The 19,799-nt window shown below is 41.9% G+C and overlaps 1 long non-coding RNA gene across 1 annotated transcript; it reads left to right on the plus strand.

Moving 5' to 3' along the window:
- The first annotated feature begins 43 nt into the window (after positions 1-43).
- LOC110083074 (uncharacterized) lies at positions 44-17,389 on the plus strand. The gene is made up of 4 exons (XR_013540496.1): positions 44-169; positions 581-738; positions 13,005-13,204; positions 15,570-17,389. It is a non-coding gene; the product is annotated as an uncharacterized LOC110083074 (long non-coding RNA).
- Positions 17,390-19,799: the final 2,410 nt, after the last annotated feature.

Raw genomic sequence — 19,799 nt, forward strand, 5'->3', positions numbered from 1 at the left:
ACGGCCATGAAAGGAAACGGGGAGGGGTTACACGAGGGCGAGCGGAGGGGAGGGGAGGGGAGGGGAGAGGAGAGGCGCCGGCCCTCAGGGGGTCCCGGGAGGAGGCGGGAAGGAGGGCGCGGCGAGCACTCTCCAGCTGCCCGCGCCGGAGTTACACGGAAATATATCTGTAAGTAGTGGTACAGCCCCCGAGGGCAGCAAATCAAGGAAAACTTTTTTTCTTACGATTTTTTCTCTCTCACGGACTCCTTTTTCCTTCCAGTGGAAAGCTTGGAAATAAAGGGGGAGAGGCGGAGGGGAGAGTGCTATGAAATATTTCCTCTTTTGGAGGAAAAACAGCCCACTTGTATTAGTGTAATACCCGTGTTCACCAAAACGTCACGCGCCCACAAGCGCACGAAATGTCTCAAAAGCTCGCACCCTTTTAAGGACGGTTGGCCTTTGTCTGGAGTGAGCGTGCTTAGAACTACTTTGCAAATTACCAGATGGTACCATTTATCCACGAGGTCTTTCATGCTCTTAAAGAACTATTGCACTTAAAAAAAAAGGTCTGCTGTTAATTTTTGCCCTCTATTTGCAGGGGGCTGAGGCAGTGTTTTGATCCTCTACAGGGAAACATTGTAACAAACTGTTGGTTTTTGTGGTCCCAGAGTTTCCAGAAATGTTATGTGCATCATCCTTGGCACTTGGCATCTGACCAGGATGCTAGCAATCAACATAGCAGGAGAGATCAATAAGGTATGTGCAGGTATGTCTGAAGTAAAAGAGGAGAGGCATCAGTGGGAAGGGAGAGTTTGGGGTGTTTAGCACAGGAAGATAATGTTTGTCCTGATAGCTGCATATGTGCAACTGGGGGAAGTCAAAGGATCACACAGGTGAGGCACATGATCAGTGAAGCAGAAGTTTTAACCTTGGCTACACCACAAGCTTTGGCCAAACTCCAGGAGGCAGTGGAAGACAGGAAGGCCTGGCGTGCTCTGGTCCATGGGGTCACGAAGAGTCGGACACAACTAAACAACAACACCCCAAGCAATACTTACCAAGATCTGAAGGGAAACTGCTCCTGGCAAGGCGAATGATCTCCGATGCTTTGAGGTTGCTAAGAAAGGGCCAAGGCTAAAGCCTTTTAACCCACAATGTTACTTTCTTTCACTCCAGCTCTGCACAGCTGCAGAAAAGTAACTCTTTTTCTTGTCTTCCAGAAACAATCTGTGTGACTTCATATCATTTTTCTTTTACCTAAGCTATGGCACTGGAAGAAAGTTGTCGTTGGCTATCCATTTTCCCAGCTGAAGAAAGTTCTTGCACTGATATTATGGATGCACAACTTGCAAATAAATATACAGGATGATAGCAGGAGAAAGGGCCATTCAACAGGCTGCTAGAAAAAGAGTCATGTATACATCGCTGACTCTTTTTATATCACGCTGTATAAATGTTCTTGTTATATACCATCACACCCAACTGATAGCAACCCTAGTAGGGTTGCCATGGGTATGTGAAATATTTAAGGAGTGGTTTATCAGTGTTGCTGATTAGTTTCCATGGCCAAGCAGGGATTTGAAGCCAGGTCTCCTGAGTTGTAACCTTCCCTCTGATCACTACATCACCTTGGCATTCACAAGTAAACTCGGTGTCTAAATTTGTCACCAATGTTATTGAAGGCAAAATACAGTACCATGGCATTCGCCAATGAAAATTCAGGAAAATAAAACCTTGTTATTGTTTTCAGGAAAAGAAGGGGCAAGTGCTGTTTTTGTTCTTTTCAGAACCAATTTTCAGTCTTAAATTGTAGCCAGATTTAAACAGATTGCACATTCTTCTAAGTCCTGCAACACCAGCAGTTTTAAAATCTGCCACTGGATAAATGTGGAGTTTGTACTGGCCCCCTTGCTCATGAGTCATGGTCAGAACACTACATTCTTAAAAGTGGTGTCTCCCCAGATTTCTGAGAAAAAATTGTAGTCTGGAAGATAACGCCACAAAAATATTACTGTTCACAGCTGTTACAGTCGACAGAATATGTTACTCGATAGACAGATGGTTTTTTGAAGCAAAATTAAAATCATTCCAGAAAGAATTAAGCATGTTAGAACTGCTCATATTCAGAAACTAATGTGATATAATATAATGAATGTGTAATCTGGTACCATCAGACTCTGGCTTTGGTTTTTGTCTTGCAGAATTTGTCTTCCCATACATACACACACATCTATGAATTAATAAATCGAAGGCCAAAATTCAGTTGAACAATTAACCTGTGTGAAGTCCACCAGTGCAAATTTAAGCAGTAAATTTCTGCTACTTAGGAAGTTGCATTTACATTTCTTTCTTTGTGACTGGTGTGCAACATGAAAAACAACTGCTAACAGGTGACAATTTGTTATGTACTGAGATTATGCCTATTGATCTACTCTGGTAGGCATAAGTAACTAACCACATTGTTTTAGCTGTGTAAGATGAATAAGTAGTGCTACAAGTCAATTCCTTCTCCTTTTTTTCAGATGTCTTTGTAAATTCTGATATCGTCTCCATAATAATATTAAAACATCATTGTGTCTCACTTTACTGGAAAGGCATTCTGAGTGATGTACAAAATTATAGCCAAAAATACCTTATAGACACAGTCCATAATAGAAAAACAGAAACATTAAAAACATAACTTAAAATGTTTTTAAAAGCTGATCATACTATCGATAAAACATTAAATATTTGCTGAAATAGTAAAGATGCTAAGCACAAACTATGGAACAAAAACAAAGGCAGCTAGGCAAGTCCCCTCACCCTGGTTAGTCCTACATCAGAAAAGGTATCTTTTAAACAGCAGCTATAATTTTATCTACTATTTCATTTTTCCATATACAGTAATTAATTTAAAGATCACTCTTTCATTGTGGGTTGTTTCTACCTGTTTTTTCTTAGTAGTCGTCATAGTCAATAATGTACTAAGGGACTGAGGATAATTTTCTATCAATTTACTGCTGCAGACTTTCAGAGTTAAAAAGGCAAGGATAGCCTGATTTAATTTAACAATATGCTAGACGTGTTTTACAATCAATGATTTTGAAAGGAGCCTTAGAGAAATAGTGTCAGTATCGAGTCACAAGGAGGCAAAGGAAACAGGTCTACAGTGACATACAGGGAACCCAGAGATTTATCTCAGAAAATAGAAAAGAATTCAGAAAACGTTTTTTCTAGATAGTTGAAAAACATTTACCTTGCAACTTAAATCATTCAGAATGGGCATATATTTCAGTACACTTAAATGAGAAGACAGATTTAATTACTATTGTGATGACACCAGAAAGTATATGAGAACACTAGCAACAGGAAATGGATGCTGTTGTGATGAAGAGAGAGAGAGAGATGAAGGCATATGAGCAGAGAAACATGATCAACTCTTGATATATTTTTATGGATTTATTTACTTACCAGCTGACGTACTGAGGGTGATCTGTGTGCAAAAGCAGCCCCATTTCCTCTATCGCCAATGCTCAAAGGAAGGTGCAGGCTCAAAGAAACGCTTCAGCATGAATACAGGGTGTCTACATTGTGCAGGCATTGATAAAGAAATGTTCAACATTATTCTTCTTCCCTAGAACATACTGTAGCAGCAGAGACAGACAGAATCTCAAGAGAAAGGGTGCCCTGCATAACCCCAGATCCCATTTATTTCCCTTCTGCTTCATCCACAAGTTCACCCAATACAGGATTTTGAACTGTTACTTCTTGGGGGCTAGAAATTCTAGAAACCTCAGCCAGGAAGTCATTGGGCCTTCTACTGCTGTTATATTATCTCTATTTATTATCTCTCGTAGTTCTTCAAATGCGTCTGTCTGAGATGGACTGCCTTACCCTACCTCATCCAGATACTGTTGGACTGCCACCATTCGTCACATTGTCTTTGCTGTCTAGAATTTATGGGAGTTGTAGTCCAGCTATATCTGGATGGATACACTTTATAAACTTGTGCCCTGGGTAGCTGCCAAGTGTGAAATTAGTTACTTTCTAAGACTATAATTCCCAGAATGCCTTAGTCAGAAAGGCCACCCTGCTGTCTGTGAGATTCTGGGAATTATAGTTCAGAAGGGGTAAGTTTTCCAATGTGAATGAGTGTGCTTGGGCACTCATGAAGGGTGAGCCTCCTTGTCCCACTGACCCTTCATACATCCCTGCCAAGGGTATCTGTTAGGCATGGGATGGATCACTTTTCCCCCAGGTATTACCCAAGAGTGGACTCTCAATTGGAATCTGTAAACGAGTCAGACCCAGAGAAGCAGGAAGGTGGGGAAAAGCCCATCAAGGGGATTTCCTTCCAGGTGGAGAATATAAAGGAGGCAGAGGAAGAGATGGACAGAGTCAGTGGGAAAGAGGAGAAAGACAGTGAGGTGGAAGGCTAGGCAGATGTTTCAAAGTGACATGGCATGAGATGAATTGTGCTGTGTATGCTGGCTTGCAACCTCCAAAGGTAATCCTCATCTGGTCCCTCTCCCGCTACTGGCTAAGAGGGCTTATTACAGAGGACACTGATAGGCTTCCTATCACGCTGTTCTCCACAGTGGACTAGCCACTCTCCTACCTAGCAGAGAGGCTTGTTATCCAGCCTCCTGCCAGGACTGGGTAATCGATTGTGGACAATGGTGTGATAGGAAGCCTCCACGGATCCAACAGATCCGGTGAAATCGTGGGTGGACAGTCTGGCCCCGTGGGACCGGACCCTTGTTATTTCCACCTGTGCGGGGATATTCGTATTTGTATACAAACCTCCCCATCTCTATTTGAAAGCCTTGAACTGTTGTCTGGACTGTCTGGAGGAGAGGTATGGTGAAGGCAGCCCTCCTCTGCCCCTGAAGAGAGACTCTCTGGGCTAATAATTTCTCTATGGATAACTCAGTGAAAATAACTGCATGTTGGAAATGTAGCATAACTAGTTCGTACTAAATATATATTGCATGACACTGGGATGTTGTTTGTTGTTCCCATCCTTCAAACGAAGCACACCACTCTACATCTGGTCTCTGATGGATTTTGACAAAATTCACTTTTCTCTGTCTGGTGTCATAGTCACAACAAAACTCTGTGTTTGCAGGGACATCTTGTTCTGTTATGTGTACCTGAAATATGATCCTGCAAGGCAAAAGGGGTAAGAGGGTTCTCCTTTATGTGCAATAGAAATTTGTTGCACCAGATTAGGGACTGACCTAAAGTTGCTATAACCCTTGTCACAATTTTAAATTGGAGGTGATTATATCGAGACTCCAAACAGCATCTTCAATGTATTGGCCTCCCATTGTTTTCCCACCAGTTCTTTGATTAATTTTCTTGGAAAGAAAGAACTATCAAGAAGAAAAGACAGAATAGCTGCATGGATACATAGCTAGTTAAATCCTTGAGTGGATTCAATGAAAATAATAAATTTCTCTCTCATTTTTTTCTGTTGGCCATTTCTGGGTAAGACAAACAAGTCTGAAAACACAGCCAACAAATAATGTAGAGGGCTCCAAACCTTGGGCTTTCCTTGAGGATAAATGCAAGGTTACAGTGTTTTGAGGGTGTAATGAGGGTGAAAGAGGAGAGTGCAAAAAACGGTCTGAAGCTCAACATCAAAAAGACTAAATCCACCTGGAGTAGGAAATGGCAATGCCACTCCAGTATCTTTACCAAGAATGCCCCATGATCAGAAACAAAAGGCTAAAAGATATGACGCTGGAAGATGGGCCCCTCAGGTCGGAAGGCGTCCAACATGCTACTGAGGAAGAGCGGAGGACAAGTACAAGTAGCTCCAGAGCTAATGAAATGGTTGGGCCAAAGCCGAAAGGACGCTCAGCTGTGGACGCGCCTGGAAGTGAAAGGAAAATCCAATGCTGCAAAGAAAAATACTGCATAGGAACCTGGAATGTAAGATCTATGAACCTTGGGAAGCTGGAGGTTGTCAAACAGGAGATGGCAAGAATAAACATCGACATCCTGGGCATCAGTGAACTAAGATGGACGGGAATGGGCGAATTCAGCTCAGATGATTATCATGTCTACTATTGTGGGCAAGAATCCCGTAGAAGGAATGGAGTGGCCCTCATAGTCAACAAAAGAGTGGGAAAAGCTGTAATGGGATATAATCTCAAAAATGATAGAATGATGTCAATATGAATCCAAGGCAGACCTTTCAACATCACAATAATCCAAGTTTATGCACCAACCACCAATGCTAAGGATACTGAAATTGAACAATTTTATGAAGATTTACAACACCTTCTAGAACTGACACCAAAGAAAGATGTTCTTCTCATTCTAGGGGACTGGAATGCTAAAGTAGGGAGCCAAGAGATAAAAGGAACAACAGGGAAGTTTGGCCTTGGAGTTCAGAACAAAGCAGGACAAAGGCTAATAGAGTTTTGTCAAGAGAATAAGCTGGTCATCACAAACTCTCTTTTCCAACAACACAAGAGGTGACTCTATACATGGAAATCACCAGATGGGCAATATCGAAATCAGATTGATTATATTCTCTGCAGCCAAAGATGGAGAAGCTCTATACAGTCAGCAAAAAAAGAGACCTGGAGCTGACTGCGGCTCTGATCATCAGCTTCTCATAGCAAAATTCAAGCTTAAACTGAAGAGAGTAGGAAAAACCACTGGGCCACTCAGGTATCATCTAAACCCAATGCCCTATGAGTACACAGTGGAAGTAAAGAACAGATTTAAGGAATTAGATTTGGTGGACAGAGTGCCTGAAGAACTTTGGATAGAGGCTCGTAACATTGTCCAGGAGGCAGCAACAAAAACCATCCCAAAGAAAAGGAAATGCAAGAAAGCAAAATGGCTGTCCAACGAAGCCTTCGAAATAGCAGAGAGGAGAAGGGACGCAAAATGCAAGGGAGATAGGGAAAGTTACAGAAAGTTGAATGCAGACTTCCAAAGAATAGCAAGGAGAGACAAGAGGGCCTTCTTAAATGAAGAATGCAAAGAAATAGAGGAAAATAACAGAAAAGGAAAAACCAGAGATCTGTTCAGGAAAATTGGAGATATTAGAGGAACATTTCGCGCAAAGATGGACATGATAAAGGACAAAAGTGGGAGGGACCTAACAGAAGCAGAAGACATCAAGAAGAGGTGGCAAGAATACACAGAGGAATTATATCAGAAAGATGTGGATATCCCGGACAACCCAGACAATGTAGCTGCTGACCTTGAGCCAGACATCCTGGAGAGTGAAGTCAAGTGGGCCTTAGAAAGCCTGGCTAACAACAAGGCCAGTGGAGGTGATGGCATTCCAGTTGAACTATTTAAAATCTTGAAAAATGATGCTGTTAAGGTGCTACATTCAATATGCCAGCAAGTTTGGAAAACCCAACAGTGGCCAGAGGATTGGAAAAGATCAGTCTACATCCCAATCCCAAAGAAAGGCAGTGCCAAAGAATGCTCCAACTACTGCACAATTGCACTCATTTCACACGCTAGCAAGGTTATGCTCAAAATCCTCCAAGGTAGGCTTCAGCAGTATGTGAACCGAGAACTCCCAGAAGTGCAAGCTGGATTCCGAAGAGGCAGAGGCACTAGAGACCAAGTTGCTAACTTGCGCTGGATTATGGAGAAAGCCAGAGAGTTCCAGAAAAATATCTACTACTGCTTCATTGACTATGCAAAAGCCTTTGACTGTGTGGACCACAACAAACTATGGCAAGTTCTTAAAGAAATGGGAGTGCCTGACCACCTTATCTATCTCCTGAGAAACCTATATGTGGGACAGGAAGCAACAGTTAGAACTGGATATGGAACAACTGATTGGTTCAAAATTGGGAAAGGAGTACGACAAGGCTGTATATTGTCCCCCAGCTTATTCAACTTAAATGCAGAATACATCATGTGGAAGGCTGGAATGGAGGAATCCCAAGCCGGAATTAAGATTGCCGGAAGAAGTATCAACAACCTCCGATATGCAGATGACACCACTCTGATGGCAGAAAGTGAGGAGGAATTAAAGAACCTTGTAATGAGGGTGAAAGAGGAGAGTGCAAAAAACGGTCTGAAACTGAACATCAAAAAAACTAAGATCATGGCCACTGGTCCCATTACCTCCTGGGAAATAGAAGGGGAAGATATGGAGGCAGTGACAGATTTTATTTTCCTGGGCTCCATGATCACTGCAGATGGAGACAGCAGCCACGAAATTAAAAGACGCCTGCTTCTTGGGAGGAAAGTGATGACAAATCTTGACAGCATCTTAAAAAGCAGAGACGTCACCTTGCCAACAAAAGTCAGAATAGTCAAAGCTATGGTTTTTCGTGTAGTGATGTATGGAAGTGAGAGCTGGACTATAAAGAAAGCAGACCGCCGAAGAATTGATGCCTTTGAATTGTGGTGCTGGAGGAGGCTCTTGAGAGTCCCCTGGACTGCAAGGAGAATAAACCTATCAATTCTAAAGGAAATCAACCCTGAGTGCTCACTGGAAGGGCAGATCCTGACGCTGAGGCTCCAGTACTTTGGCCATCTCATGAGAAGAAAAGACTCCCTGGAAAAGACCCTGATGTTGGGAAAGTGTGATGGCAAGAGGAGAAGGGGACGACCGAGGATGAGATGGCTGGACAGTGTCTGCGAAACAACCAACATAAATCTGACACAACTCCGGGAGGCAGTGGAGGATAGGAGGGCCTGGCGTGCTCTGGTCCATGGGGTCACGAAGAGTCGGACACGACTAAACGACGACGAATACATGAATGTTTACAGAAAATTCTGCTACATACTATACTATTTAAAACAAAGTTATTCTTATTAAATACTGTATGTTGCCAGAGAGTTTGGATAGGAGAGAGAGCCATTTGGTGATGTATATAATAACTGCAGCCAGAATACTATATGTATAGAAATGGAAGAAAACCAAAATACCAAATCGTGAAGAACTTGTGGGAAAGATTATGGAAATGGCTAAGATGGACATATTAACAGAAGCTTTGAAAGACAATCCAATCCAAGAAGCAACTGAAAAATTGGACCCTATATATAACTGGATCCGTTCTATAACCTGAAAGCCAAATATGATAATTTTAATACAAAATAGTCAAATAACTCTATTTGGAATTATATAGGCAACTAACAGACATAAAAGCCTTTAATGTAATGATATCTTTAAGTACAGATAATATGTGATAATGTATAGCATGATATATTCCCTGTTATCCTGAGCTATTTCCCCTTACCCTTGAAATAAAATAATTAAACAATAACAACAACAAAGTCTCCCTCCAGCCTCCTCTCTCATGGCAGAAGCAGAGTGGCCATTGGTCTCACAAAACTGTACTTGTTATCTGCATACATATTTATTTCATTTGCAAGATTATAATTTCCCCTGCCATATTTTATTTACATTAGTTAATTGCAAATTCTATAGGCACTCTAAGGCCATCCAAGTTAACTATGCATTGACCAAAGCAACAGGGAAAAAGGAACGTTTACCCATAATTCCTTCAGCTTCAGTCCTGTGAGACAAAGGACTGCCTGGGAGTGATTGGTCTAGACCATAATAATAAACCGGATTGGACTGCCTGGGCAAATGAGAGGGCAGTAATTGCAAACTGCAAAAAGTGTATCTGTAGTGCCACCCAAGAATGAGCCTTTTTTATGGGTGCCATCTAGTTGGGGCGAAGATCTGGAGATGTGGACAATATTGCTGTGCCAATGCAATACTCTGTTTCTCTCTTTTTAAGTCTGCTAAGTGAGCATCTTTTGCTATACAGTTTTTGATGACAGGTCTCATCCCTGTACTGTTCATGCTTTATGCTGTCTTTTCTCCTGTACACATACAGGACTGCTCCATGTTGTGTCTGCTGAGCCAGCTGGTAGGAGTTTTAATGATTGCTAACTGCTAGAATGAAAAGCAAGTACAGCTTCCTTTCAAAGGACCTAGTTAAAGGACTGAGAGACTGAATGATCAAAACTCCCCAGGGGATGTTAGCAAATCTGTATCCTTCCTGCCTTTTTCCTGTCTCTTCCTGCCTACTTCCCCCAAGGAAGTGAGGATTCAATGCATTCTTTACCTAAAATATACTTGCTCATCACAAGAGCCAAACAAAGCATTGTTGCAGCACAACCAACTTTGGCGATGCCAGATCATACACAGTGGAAATGGGATTGATTTAAAGTGCAAATATGAGGATACAGAAAGGAGGTGCTGGAGCCTCCTCCCTCCTTTCTCCCCATTCCTCTGAAAACTATTTCAAGCACTGACAGTGCTCTGTTAAATAAATGGTAAAGCAGTTGACACATGTTTATTCTTTTAATCTTTCTGATGCCATAATTCTATGCCAGGACACTTGTTTAATTATTACCAAGTTTGTTTCTCCTGAAACAACATTTGCTTGTTTAGAATTAGTTTTATTCTCTCCCTTCTCTCCCCCCCCCCCTTTGTCTTAAAGCTGCTGCAGTTGCAATAGCACTGTAATCAATACAGTTTTTAAGTGTAAGTGTCAACAGTGGGGTAGTTTCAGGGAGGCTATATGATCACCTCATTGAAAGTCAACAGTACACTTTCAACTCGTATGGGTGTCTGTCTTTCCTGGTTTAATAGGAAGCAGCAGTTTTGCCAAAATCCAAGGGGTTTACATATCAATCCTATATGCATTAAACAAATGTGCTCCAACACGGGAGACATTAAAGAAAAACTTAGATAATCACCTGGCAGAAATGCTGTGATTGTATTCCTGCACTGAACAGGGGGCTGGACGTGATGGCCTTGTAGCCCCCTTCCAACTTCACTTTTTTATGATCCTATGAAATGGGATTACTGAATGGTGATGCATAGACTGCAGTGTTAACTTTTGTATACGGATATCACAGTGTAATCCTATGCATGTTTTCTCAGAGGTCTCCCAGGACTAAATCCACTTGTTGGACCCAAACAGAGTAGACCCACTGAATCTATTGCACTATGATAAAGTCCCATTTTGGGAATCACAGTTGCATTTAACTCCCTGTGTTCAATGCTCCTGAAGGTATCTTAAGGGGGCCAATAGGCACTCTCTCAATCTAATTTTTAGTTTGTTGTAAAACACGCACACACACACACACAGAGAGAGACAGGCACATATAAGCACAGATTCAGATAATTAGCAAGTGGATTAGAGTGATCTCCAATAGTCAAACTGAGCGGATACAGAGGAGAGCAACCCTAGGGGAGCAGGCAGCTCAGATGATTGTTGCTTGTTCATATGTAATGGTGCTTGTTTCTGTAAATTTTACAACCCAGCTATGAAAACCTGTTTGATATAGGTTTCCATAAATGATTTTAATTCATGTATGGTTTAATACTAAACAAATGGTCTGCCGTAGGCTACAGTCCTGTAATATATTTACCCTTTTTAGGTTCTTGAAGAAGCAGAGGAAACCTATTTCAATGAGGGCTTTCACATGCCACCTTAAAGATCTACACAGCCGCCATTGTAGCCCACCAACCTCCATCTTCTCAAGCAGCCATGCTCTTTAGACATCCTACCTTGAAGCAGTTCCTATGAGGGCTGAAAAATATGCGCTCTGCCTACAAACCCCATATGCCACAGTAGTTGCTCCAACTAGTTCTTTGACAACTCATGAGGCCTCCCTTTGAAACCTTGGCTTCTACTTTGCTCCACTTGTCGTCATTCAAAACTGCATTCCTCCTGGCAATAACCTCAGCGCGGAGGGCTGGAGAACTAGCTGCATTGAGGGCAGACCCTCCATTCCTGCAGTTTCACCCAGGCAAGGTGACTCTGCATCCGGACCTTACCTTTCTCCCCAAAGCTTCATCTTTTTTCCCCTTGAGTCAGCCAATTCTGCTTCCTGCTTTCTTTCCCTCACCAACCTCACCACTTGAAAAAGCTCTACACTCCCTTGATGTCAAGCAAGCTCTCTCATATTATATTCACCGCATGACCACTTTCCATACATCACAACTCTTTGTCACCTTTGGTGGTCCCTCTATGGGAGCACCAGCTTCCTCTCAGACCATTTCTAGATGGATTGTCCAGACCATCCGCCTCGCCTATGATTTAGCTGAGACTCCTCTCCCAGGCCCAGTCAGAGCTCACTCTACAAAGGGCTATAGCGTCCTCAGCAGCCTTTCTGCACATGGTAGACATTGCAGACATCTGCCGAGCTGCCACATGGGCCACTCTGTCTACCTTCATCTCCCATTACCATCTAGATATCTGGGCTAAGGCTGAGGCTGTGGTGGGCTGAGCTGTCCTGGCTTCTGCATTTTCATGACGTCCCTCCTCCAGGTAAGTGAGCTTCCAATCACCCATTAGTGTGCATTCACAGGGACCATAAAGAAGTAAAAGAGGTTACCTACCTGTAACTCTGGTTCTTTGAGTGGTCATCTGTGAATTCACACTCCCCGCCCTTCCTTCCCACTGTCCATCACGTGTGCCATTGCATGCTGTGCAGTGGCAGTCGGTTCCATGGAACTGAGGCACTCGGTGCCGGGGGTGGAGATATAGCCAGTGTGAGGGAGGTCCCAGCACCATGTGCTTGAGTTAGAAAGTTCCGAGGCTGCTCCACGCAAGCGCGGATTAACCCATTAGTGTGAATTCAAAGATGACCACTCGAAGAACCAGAGTTACAGGTAGGTAACCTCTTTTTCTCATCCCACTCCTACCATCTGCAGCATGGGTTCATAAACTGACATATTTTCCCCCTGAGGGAGCATTTAGAAATTCAAGGCAGGGATACAAAATGGTGAGATTTGCCAAAATATCTTTTTCCACTTCAAACAATACTGTATATGCAACAGACATTTGTATTTAAAATAATTGGTTACTGTAGTTTCACTAAGTTGTGCTTTTTTTGTTTCTACATTATGAGATGATATTTGTTGTTCATTGTCTCTGTGTTTGTTCATCTGCCTTCTTAGGGGTTTTCCCTTTAATATCTATCACAGCACATAAAATTTTGATGGAGTTCATGATACCTCTTATGTTCTACATTATTGTCACTAGATTCATGAGTTCTGAGGATTTTTCTCCCACTGTTCTCAGGTATCTACATGTCACGCAGTGTGATGCTAAAGACCAAACAATGGAGGAATACACATGGAAAATCCATAGGCATGCTGTGCATATGAATTATGGTCATGAAAATATTCTGCACAACTCCAGGGAGAGTGTGCATTGGTTTTCAGCAGTCCACTCCATAATCATATGAATTGGAGAGATATAACTTGGACATCTCTGGAGAGGTAAGAGGACACTCATGGGTATCTCTGGAGAGACCTGTGATCACTGGTTATTGATAACAGATGAAAAAAATGTTTTCTTCAAGTTAAAATTAAGTATAAAGATATTAACATTCTGAGTTTAATTTGGTTTCTCTTGTTTTAGCTGCTTTAGATATCCTGATGTAAATATTCTGATATTTTGACCATTTCAATTTATGGTTTTGATTAGTTTACATGTGGCTCAGTGATTGTTCTTTTTTAAAACAAGAAAAGCTGTCTGTGTACTCAAAAAAGCACATACCTAAGGAAAAGAGGGCTATCTAATCACAGAAAACAATGTAGCAGAAGACTTTACCAAAATCTCAAAACAGTCTCAGAAGGAAGCCAAACAGACCCATATCTTTAGCATCAGAAGATGAAGGGGGTGATTACACAGGCAATTAGGCCACTGCCAGGATGATCTGGTTTGCTTGTTTTGCCACCAACTAGACAATGTGAGGGCCTGTGCAAATCAGTCTGTCCCCAGAGAGTTCATATCCGTACATTTCTGGTTCCTTGACTGTACAGTATTTTAGATGTGGTTACAGTTGCTCTGTTTTCATTTCCAGCATGTACAATCACTGGGATCGAATCAAAGCAGAACTTGCTGCTTTAAATTTTCCATCCAGTTTCAGTTTTCCAATACTCTTAATCTTTTCCACTTAAAACTGATGTTGGGAAATTAAAAACTTCCTCTGCTTTCCTAGTATCATTAAGTAACTATGCTCAACAATATTGATAAATCCTAAATGTAATTCAGGATTACATTGTAACATGTAAACCAGCTGAAGCAGAGGGATGAAACTAAGTTTTCTTTAAAAGACTGCTAGGGCAGTGCTGATGTGCTGTATCTTTTAAGGGAAAAAAATAAAAACTGAAATCTTCCTCCCAGAAGGAGGAAGAGACAGGATAAAATAAATTATTTTTTTCTTTGTTTTCTTCTTTTCTTAAGAGAAATGAGCCAAATAGGGTCACTTGAGCTCTGTATGCTACGTTGGCACAAGGATCACACCAAATGGCATACCAGGTCGCTACACAACATAAAGCAAACATACAGTACTTAAGCATCTCCCATCAAGCCATCTAGCCAAACCCTGAATATAAGTGCTAGTCCAACTAGAGTTGATTCATCAAATCAGTGGGACTTAATAAAAGAGTTTACATAGCAAATCCCATTCATTCAATGGATCTGTCCTATTTGGGGCTAACAATTGCATTCAGGCCCAGTTGCTTGCTTGGTTGTTTTTCCACACTGTTCCTGACACAGTAGTCCATTTTCTTAAAAGTCTTACTTGACCGTTCTTTCTGCTATTCTGGAAATGCAAATGTAAGGGATTTTAGAACTTTGTAAGATGATTTTCCCTTCCATAGGTTTTGGATAAAAAGCACTCATTTGCCTCTCCTAAACAATATCTAGTGGAGATCTTCAGAATTTGTTGCAACGTAGGGCCTAGTGCAGCAAGATGTTTCTTTGCTGTCAACAGTGCAGGTGGATTTAACAGTAGCACTGGCTCTGGAGAATGAATCAGATTACTGAAAGCAGATAAGCAACAAGAGACGAGCTGCAGGCTTTAGAAAGGTATTGGTCTCATTATCCCAGTGACACTGAGCAGACCTTTCTCTTAAAGGAAGCCTCGTGTGACGGCCAGACCTCCGGGCCTAGCAGAGGTTATCTGAGGTAGACACTTAATCTCTAAATCTGTCAATAAATTACATGCCAGAAATTAAATTCTACCAAACAAGGTAACTGCTGCTGACCCATAAAGGAATTGTGATGATGATTTGTGCCCCAAATAAAGAGAGGCTCTGATCCACAATCCAGTTATAATGAAGAGCACTTGATTTTCATTGGTTTCTGTTCATTGTCTGCTGTGAGACTAAGTTTTCTCAAGATGTTTCTTTTCACATAGCAGTGAATACCAATTATTAATTCACGTTGCTTCAGCTGAAAACAGCATCATATATTTAGGGAATAAAATATGCATGGGGTTCTGCCATCCTTGAAGATCCATGAACCTGACCCAAATGAAGCTCTTTCTAGCTTAAGTGATTTTATTGGGTTGGGCTTTAGTGGGTGCTTAACACGACAACGGAAATGTCAAGGCCTTCAGAGGACACAGCTTTAGCTGGAAGATGCTTGTTACACTGATTGATTAATACACTAGCAGAGAATTGTTAGGGTTCAAGAGCAGACCGTCCAACCCCTATCCATCTCAGCACTAAAGAAAGACTATTAATGTCTTTATGGTGAGGGGAAGTGCTCACTGTTCTGACTGTAAGCCTACATTGGTGATAATCCTTATGCCTTCTATTATTATTTATTTACATTAATTTTCCTCTCTTCTAGAACAGGCATGGGCGATCTCAAGAGGAGCATGAGCCAAAAACACTTTGGACCTTGAAAGGCCACTCACATGCCCTGTCCACCCTCCCAAAAATATTTTTAAATTTTTTTTAACTGAAAAAGCCCTGATGCCCTCTAGTGGTTAATTCTAAAAATAAGAAAATTATTGAAGGGTGTGGGTGCAGAGGTTCTAATCTAGAAAGAGCAGAAACATAACAGTATTGCCTCTCACGCCACTTAGAAGTCAGAAGGGGTTTTTCTGAGGTGGATTATTAAAAAAAACAGGATGTGAAGCTATGCTGCATGGGCCTCAGAGAGCTGTTTGTGGCCTTCTGGCCACGTTCTACTGATCCCATTTTAAAATCATGCCATAGTGAAATCACATACAGTGGTGCCTCGCTAGACAGTTACCCCACATGACAATTTTTTTGCTAGACATTGACTTTTTGCGATCGCTATAGTGATTCGCAAAACAGTGATTCCTATGGGGGAATTTCGCTGGACAATGTTTGGTCCCTGCTTCACAAACCAATTTTCGCTAGACAACAATTTTGACAGCTCCGTCCGCGTTCGCAAAAACAGGTGTTTTCGGAATCTAAGCTTCGCAAGACAGCAATTTAAACAGCTGATCGGCAGTTCGCAAAGCAGCTTTCCTATGGCCAATTTTCGCTAGACAACGATGATTCTTCCCCTTTGAAACACAGTAAACAGGTTTCAATACATTCCAATAGGGAAATGCTTTTTGCTAGACAATATTTCGCTAAACAGCGATTTCAGTGGAACAGATTATCATCGTCTAGTGAGGCACCACTGTAGATTTGAAAGAGCATACTGTCAGATGGATTGGGCCTATGTGTTTTAGCCACAAGGCTGATAGAATCTTGTGGATGTTTCCTTTAACAGGTATAGGAAGTTGGCGTTCTTTTACCTATTTATCAACAAATAATTAAATTAAGAAAACATTTTTTAAAAAATCAAGAACTCACAAATTTAAAAAAACATCTCTTTAGAAATCCTCCAGATATCAGTCATGGAACACATTCTCTGATATTCTGATTTAAAATACATTTCACAAAATCAGAAAACCCTTTTTTTAAAAAAAAAAAGTGCTATATTCACGACCTCTCCTAGAACATTTATGTATAGAAATCTCAGTTCATTCAGGGTCAGATCTTTTTTCTCCCTACACACAGGCTTGGTTGCTGTTACTGGACTGTGAGTTTTGGAAGTGCGCCAGCGTTTGAACCATGCCACAGCTGTGCCTTTCACATCACAGGGGAAGCAACGAGCTAAAGAGCATTTGCATAGGCAGCCTTTTAATATATTATGTCTTAGTAGCTGCATTTGTCTCAAAGAACTAAAGAAGTAAAAGCTGCTTAGTCCGACTTTTTAATGTGTGCTCATAAACACACACACAAAACCCTTCCATGCATATGTATTAAAAAGTTAATCGTGCTCAACTAAAACTTCCTCCTGTATGTACATTTAGTGATAAACATTTTGCCTCTGATCATGTAAATATGAGACAAGGGCAAGCGGAAAAGAGACAACTGGTTTCTAAAGAAGTGTGGCCTTCCCATTTAGCTGTATGCCCTGTTCTGCATAAAATATTGAAGTTCTTAGGTAGAGATCAGGTTTCTCTACACTGGCTAGTGAGTTATGGGGACTGTGATCATAGCTATCTGAAGTATGCCAGGTTGGGAAAAGCTGGAACAAATCAATTCCCTAGAAAGTAGCTGATCACTTTATTTGTACCAATTAGCAACTGGAATGGTGAATGTAGAACTCCAAATAAATGGGCAACAATAAAGTCAGATGATTTTAAACTCTTGCTGCAATGGTTTTACAGGGCATATCTTTTTCAATATGACATAGATATGACTTAACTTTAAAATGTACAAACCAGCCCTTGTTCAAGTCTCTTCTGCTCATAATACTGCTATACAAAAGCTGGTGGTTCCAGTATCAGTTATGTTATGAATCCACTCTGGGTTTTAGTCTGAACCTTACAGGAGCTGGTGGCGGGGGATTTCCACCCACCCACCCATCCACCCCGAGTTTGGTTTCAAGTGTATCAGGGTCAAAATCCTATTTGCAATTTATACATGGCTAAGTGGGGCAAATTGTCACTAAATAACAAGGTGCTGGTTGCATTCCTTGTTGTGCATCTTACTAATTAACAGCAATTTGCTGTTGCAATTTATTCAGTTCCACTCTCACACACGTAAATTGCCAACAAAAGTCTAGGTCTGTCTTTAGGCCTGTCTGATCTTTGGATCAGAAACTACCAAAGTAGCTTATTAGGACAAGTCAACCCCACCATAAGGTAAAGTTTTAGGGTTTCAGCTCATTTATTTGCAGTTCAACATTCTCATTCTACTATTGGAATGATTTCACAAAGCAAAACCAGGAGGGATAATTCTCCCCTCCAATCCAAAGCCTCCTGTACATCCCCGAAATCTGCTACGGAGGCTTTGGAAACTCTCTGGAGCAGATTTTGAGACAAGACAAGGAGCTACCAGGAGAAGGGGAGAGGAGGAGGAGGAGAAAGCCCCACTGTTCTAGTGAATGTCCATTGGATTTAAATTGTTATGGCCTAGTTGCAGTTGATACTCCCAACCAGAGTAGACTAGAGATGGGAACAGATCTGAAAAATGGTAGTTTGTGATGGTTCATAGTTCATGGTTAGCCGCAAACCACAAACCACTACAAACCAACCCCAAAACCGAAGCAGTTCACAATTCAGGTTTTGATTTGTCCCCTTTAGGGGAGGCTACCAGCTCCTGTTGCACTGCTGCTGTCACACTGCCGCCGCCACCTCCTCCTCCCTGGGTGCCATGCGCCAAGGCAGTGACCCGGGCTGCTTGCAGGGAAGTTGGGCCACTGCCCCAACGCATGCACCTGCCTCCCAGCTGATCACTGAGATCAGCTCATGGCACAGTGGTTAAACTGTTGTACTACAGCTAAAACTGTGCTCACGACCTGGGGTTCAGTCCCAGGTAGCTGGCTCAAGGTTGACTCAGCCTTCTATCCTTTCGAGGTCAGTAAAAGGAGTACCCAGCTCGCTGGGGGGGGGAGGGGGAATGTGTAGCCTGCATAATTAACTTGTAAACCGCCCAGATAGTGCTTGAAGTGCTATGGGGCGGTATATAAGCAGCACGCTTTGCTTTTGCTTTTATTATGTGCATTAGCACTTTGACTTTCTGCATCCAGCTCTCAATGTCTAAGGGCAATGTTCTGACAGATCCAAATAAAAATCCACAAGTGACCTTTCTAAGAAGTATGTGAGGTGTCATACCGCTGTTGGAGCTGTATCGCTCACCACTTTATTAAGCAATGAATTTTGAAATGGCAATATCTACCTGCCTACTTAGATACCAGCGTAAACAGTCATCCCTCGATCTATCTGCCCACTCCATGACATTCCAAGATACTAAGGAAAAGGGTCAATTGTAATATGATCTCCCTTGAGGCCAACCATTGGCCTGTTCTTTGGCAATATCTATTACCTGAAATCTGGATGTAATGACAATCTGCCTCATAAGTTGATGGAAGTCCACTCTGCTTTTCATGATAAAAGGGTTGCATCAATTGTAATTCATCCACTATGTTAAATTTATAAATTTACTTTGAGCAGGTTCATCGGGACATCTAAAGAACCATTTTTTAAATGCATTTTATGTGTCTAGCAATACCTTGTGGTTTTTGGTTTGGGAAAAGCAAATAAAGCCAACCCCATAAGCATCACACTACAGAGTAAAATTAAGAGTCCTCAACCCCTTGAAGGGACCATGATGGTCAATAGGAAAGCAAGGTCAGGAGAAGAGGGAGAAAGAAATGTGCATGCAATGTATCTGCTTGCGGAGTTTTCTTCTGCCTCTTTTTTGCCCCTCAGCCCCCACTCTTGCTCTCGCCATCTGCACTAACATGGCACGAGAGGGGACAGCTTGGACTGGAAAAGCCCTCCAGTCCTTCTGGCGGTCTTTCTCAGAGATGGCTCTGTTGGCTCACTTTGGCATTGCTCCCTTGCATCCTTTGCTTCTCAGGTCCTCATACACAGCAGCAACAACAGAATGTCTTAGCTAATTTTCAATTCCCTTTAGGCAGCTCCTCTCATTTCAATTTGCAATAGCGTTATGGACTGATTGCCTCAGCCGAGTTCCCATGTGTTACCTCTCCCAGGAAGAATGTGTTTTGTGCCCTTTGTTACTGATGTCAAAACCAATAAGTGGG

The sequence above is a fragment of the Pogona vitticeps genome, chromosome 1 (genome assembly GCF_051106095.1).
Source record: "Pogona vitticeps strain Pit_001003342236 chromosome 1, PviZW2.1, whole genome shotgun sequence".
Classification (NCBI taxonomy): domain Eukaryota; kingdom Metazoa; phylum Chordata; class Lepidosauria; order Squamata; family Agamidae; genus Pogona; species Pogona vitticeps.